A 5,227-nucleotide genomic window follows, 5' to 3' on the forward strand; every position below is an offset into this window, starting at 1 on the left:
CGCACAGAGTGTCCAAGGACGACTGACTCTGAACAGGGAAAGCTCTAACAGCAGGTCTTCACTGACGCTGAGCAACCTGAGAGCTGAAGACACGGCTGTGTATTACTGTGCCCGAGAGTCACAGTGACACGGACTGATAGAGGAGCAATACAAAAAACATTTCCTATGTATCTTCTACAGTTAATACATTGATCAGTTTTCAGCAATATATTTTGATAATATAATAATAATATACAGATTTTCATTGCATTTGTGTTTTAAAGTGTTGAATTGACTGTTTACAATGGAACAAGAAAGGGAAGTAGTTTTTGTATTGCTCCTCTATCAGTCTGTGTCACTGTGAGTCTCGGGCACAGTAATACACAGCCGTGTCTTCAGCTCTCAGGCTGCTCAGCGTCAGTGTAGACTGGCTGTTAGAGGTGTCCCAGTTAAGAGTCAGTCTTCCTTGGACACTCTGTGCACTGATTGTGCTGCAATACCCCAGAAATTCAAGGCCCTTTCCAGGAGCCTGGCGAATCCAGCTAATACAGTAGCTTGAAAATGTGTAACCAGAGCCACGGCACACAATACTCAGAGTCTGTCCTGGCGTCTTCACATCAGAAGATGTTGACTGAGTCAAGGTGACAGAGAGAACCCTACAAAAGAATCACGGTCATTAATACGAGCATATTACTGTATACATATCAACACAATCACACAACCCATGACAGAGAGAAAGTAAATGTGCCCGTACCCCTGAAGCAACACAATAAAAGCCAGAAACACACAAAGACGTCCATATCCGTGTCAGAGAGGCAGGTCTCATCCGCTGGCGTTGCTTGGGACTGAGTGCCTGCTTGTGGGGGCCGCTCCTTATACAGTGAAGGAGTCAGCCTGCTTTGCATAGAGCTGTATAAATCCCACTGGTTACAGGAGTGAGAGGATCCAGAGCGCAGTGACGTTTCTCAACATCTCTCTCTGTCTGCCTCTGAAAGACAGCTGGCCTTTACATCTGCTTCTGCACTGGTCAGCCACCTGGGACCAAGAACATGGTCATTGATTTGTAATCCTCTACTAAACATTTAATAAAACATGTTATTACTCCTAATCCCATGAGTGTGGGCATTCAGATATATATTTGTATTATTAGTATTAAAATTAACAGTGTTCTGGTGGGATGGATTGAACCCTTTCACACCCGTTCTCTGTGCTTTGTGGTTCAGGTCAGTTGATTGAAGACACTGATATTAGCCTCTTAATGAGGTTCTGAACACACACGTATTGTACAGTTGAACGCGGATCCGTGTAGGAGGTTGTACCCAAGTGCAGATAATAACAGAGGATGGGATGGGCAAGGCTATAATCATAGTAGACAGGACGAGCAAGAGGTCAGACGATCGAGTGAATGGATTTGGGCAGCAAATTCAAGAATCAAAGAGAAAGGTACTTACACATGAAAACACTAGAACAATAGGGACACAAGGCTTGCTGTTGACACTGGGGTGTAATCAATACTTAGGAAAGAAGTCTGGGAATAGAGGGGTATATATGGTGATGGAAGGGCAGAAATAACCAAGAACAGGGGCAGAAGATAATTGTATAAATCAATGGCAAGGTGATGAGGAATCCAGGATATCCAGACCAGCAGCAGTAACAGCAGTCTAATGGTCTATAAACAGCATTTTGTGCTTCTCCACAACAATCAGTGATTCTGCACTTTAATTTGAGAGCCATGTTTTCACACAGCAATTCCTCAATTCAAGCATATCGAACAATACAAGCCTCACTCACAACCCCAAATGGATGCTGTCTCTGCTAATTCCCCATGTAGAGAATAAAAACATCCTGTTTACACATACTTTAGCACAATACAATTGAATACACATTTGTTGAATTACAGACACACAGCACCCTTTTCTACAATCTCTTTTTACTCTGGTTTGAATGTGATTGTTACTCCTGGAGAAACACGCACCACCCAGTGAAATAATACAGAGAATTAAACTAAACTGGTCCAAATTGGTTACTATTACTAGTGTTATTAATTTGGAAACAAGCACTCTTTATACTTTATACTAACTTAACAGTTATTATAGGCAGCTTAATCATTGCAAACTGTCATCAAATCTTCATATCAATTAAAATAAGATTCAATTCATTTTGTGATTCTTTAAACTATGTCAGCTGTATTCAACAACATTTTGAATGGGTTCAATCTGTCACCTCCTCCAGCCGTGTGTGAGTCAGTATTTAAGCGCTGAGCCACACTGCCCATCCCATGAGGAGGAGTCCATGCAAACTCAGAGGGCTTCCTGCTTCATTTATCTCACTGCACTGAAGGAGACACAGTGAATGTGCAGACTGCCTAGACTGAAGTCTCATTACTGCAACCTCAACCTCAAACAATGGCCAGTCTAACTGCAATTATTATAGCGGCCACATGTTTAACAGGTGAGTATTGTCAGCAGTGACTGATTCACTGTGAGAGATTGGACTGTGCTTGAGATTGTGAGTGTTGAACTTGTTTTCTTCCCACAGGTGTTCAGTCCCAGATCGTGCTGACTGAGTCTGAGGCAGCAGTTAAAAAGCCTGGAGAATCCCACACACTGTCCTGTACAGCCTCAGGATTCACTTTCAGCAGCTACTGGATGGGCTGGGTTAGACAGGCACCTGGGAAGGGACTGGAATGGGTGGCTTACATTAGCAATGATGGTGGTAGCAAATACTATACCCAGTCAGTTCAAGGCAGATTCACCATCTCCAGAGACAACTCCAAAAGCACACTGTATTTACACATGAATAGCCTGAAGACTGAAGACAGTGCTGTGTATTACTGTGCCAGAGACTCACAGTGAGAGAAGTGAAGGCTGAGCCCTGACAAAAACCCACAAGCATTAAAAAACCTCAGAGCCCAAGAGAAATCTGTCATCTGCATGTTGGCTTTTCACTGCATGTAAATTCCCTTCTATACTGACAGGTCTAAAATACACAAAATAAAGCAACAGAATACAATTTTATTTAAAAGAATAACCTTGACCAATGATAGTAATTTTCATAGTCTCCTTGCCCCAAGGAAAAAAAAAGACACAATGCAGCTGTTGGAGGAATATAGAGGGAACTCCTTTAACTGTCAAACTGTCATTGCAAGAAACTGTCCCTGAGCTGCTTCTCTAGACACATGCTGAGACTTCAGCCCTGTTTTGACAATGAAATTACAGACTAAGGCCTGAAGCATTGCCTATTGGTTTAGAAGGTTTACAAAATGACAGATGAGACCTAAAGTTATTGCTACCAGAACCATTACTCATTTAACTTTCCTGCCTGATTATACCTCAACATCAGCCAAGTCGATCTTTAAATCTCAGCCAAAAAGAGTATCTTGATTCTTGATCTTGAGAAGTAGGTTTATTCATAACCAACCTCTGAGTGGGGCAGGGGGGGGCGTGGTGGTGCTGTATGGCAGAGGCAGGCTAAATACACATAAATAAATACATAATACATAATTATTAATAAAATGAAACATAAATACATCATGTTATTATTTTTATTTATTTTTATTATTATTATACATTTTATTACATAAACAGAAACACTGCACAGCAGTTAAACACTGTGGTGCATGTAATGTAGCACTGTGGAACATGTAACAAAAACACATGTATTTCATGTATTTAACATTGTACATTAACATTACATTGTAACATTTTACATTACATTAACATTGTGTGTTTACAGTATGTGTTGCATGAGTATGGATTAGTGTTTCTTACATGCAGGATTGTAATTGTAAGTAGCGGACTTTGCTGCTCTAAGTACCCCCCTGGAGGGAGTGTACTTGTATGCTGGGTTTGTATAGTTGATTTGCAGCACAACAGAGCACAAAGTGTGCTATTAGTCATGCTCATTCGATTTTCTGTTACAATCTTTCTGACAATGCTGAAAGTCCTCTCTGAGGAGGCATTGCTATGAGGGATGCAAAGTAGTGCCTTCATCAGACTAGCCAGCTGACTGAACCTGGTCTCATTCTCAGTTTTCCCTACAAGGCCCCAGAATCTGTCCACTCTCTCTTCTTGGGTTAACTCCTTGCTCTCTGTGACCTGGTAGTCTGTGAACTCCTCTCTCAGTTTATCTGGATCAAGCCTCAGTTGTGGAAACATGTGACCTAGCCTCATCACTATGTGGAATGAACAGATTTCCAAACACATTATCAGTCATACTTATCAGTCAGGTTAAATACTTAATACTTAAATGTACGGAGCTGGTATTCTTACAATAATTAGATAATTTGAGGGGGTATAATTTGCAGGTATCATTATTACTGAAGTTATAACTTACTGATATATTTTTGTTATTAACATGGAGGAGAGTTCTTCATTTTCAAGGAATGCTCTGGCATCAGCCCCAGTGAAGAGATCCTCATTCGCAAGCTGGTGTTCGTGTCCATATGATACTTCACTGATTGGAATATCCACAATTAATCTAGCTGGAACAATGTAGCCCAAGTATCTCTTGACCAGTCTTGACATCTCACTGTGTAGCTTATGGATCATCACTCCGTCTGCCTATTGGGCAAACATGGGTAAACTTAAATAAAACAGAGATTTATTTTTTATGTATATATAATGCTAGGCCTCCACCATTCATTCTACCTACCTGGAAGGCAGTGTTGAACGCAACCAATGGCTTAAGAGCGGCACTCAGAAACAGAAAATAGAACTTGATCTCAGGATCATTGAAGAAGCCTGCCAGGTTCCTGATTTTAGCACTCCTCTCATCCTCATGACTATTAAAGTAAGTCTGCAGAGCAGCCCATTGATTCAGCAATCTTTGTATGCACATGTGGAGGCTGAGCACATGTACTGCAGTATCTGAGCAGATTCAGGTTGTCTGTGTCTGTGAACTCCACAAACTCTTTATACACCTCACTTCTCTTGGCACTACAGGAAACACAAACAACCTTTTGTGGAAGTGGCTATACACACCAACCAGTAAATCCTCCACTGGGGCCTTGATGGCCTTCATGCCACAGCCTGTGGCAGGCTGGGCAAGGTGGCATATGCAACCCATATCCTGAACATAAGGTTGACTAGCTCTTAATTTGGTGATGACTGACTGGTGCTTTCCTTTCATTACCCTGCAGTTGTCAGAGTTGGAGGCCACCAGGTTATCCCATGGGATTCCTCTATTTCTGTCATAATCAGACAGATACATTTTTTTGTAAACATTCATGCTACCAAATTCAACTGAG

General features: G+C 41.5%; 1 long non-coding RNA gene across 1 annotated transcript; it reads right to left on the minus strand.

Annotated features, from left to right (window-relative positions):
• Positions 1–545: 545 nt before the first annotated feature.
• Positions 546–820, minus strand: LOC136768786 (uncharacterized). Its single transcript, XR_010822037.1, has 2 exons — positions 734–820; positions 546–635 (listed from the first exon to the last, which is right to left on the minus strand). It is a non-coding gene; the product is annotated as an uncharacterized LOC136768786 (long non-coding RNA).
• Positions 821–5,227: the final 4,407 nt, after the last annotated feature.

Source organism: Amia ocellicauda, chromosome 14 (assembly GCF_036373705.1).
Source record: "Amia ocellicauda isolate fAmiCal2 chromosome 14, fAmiCal2.hap1, whole genome shotgun sequence".
NCBI lineage: Eukaryota > Metazoa > Chordata > Actinopteri > Amiiformes > Amiidae > Amia > Amia ocellicauda.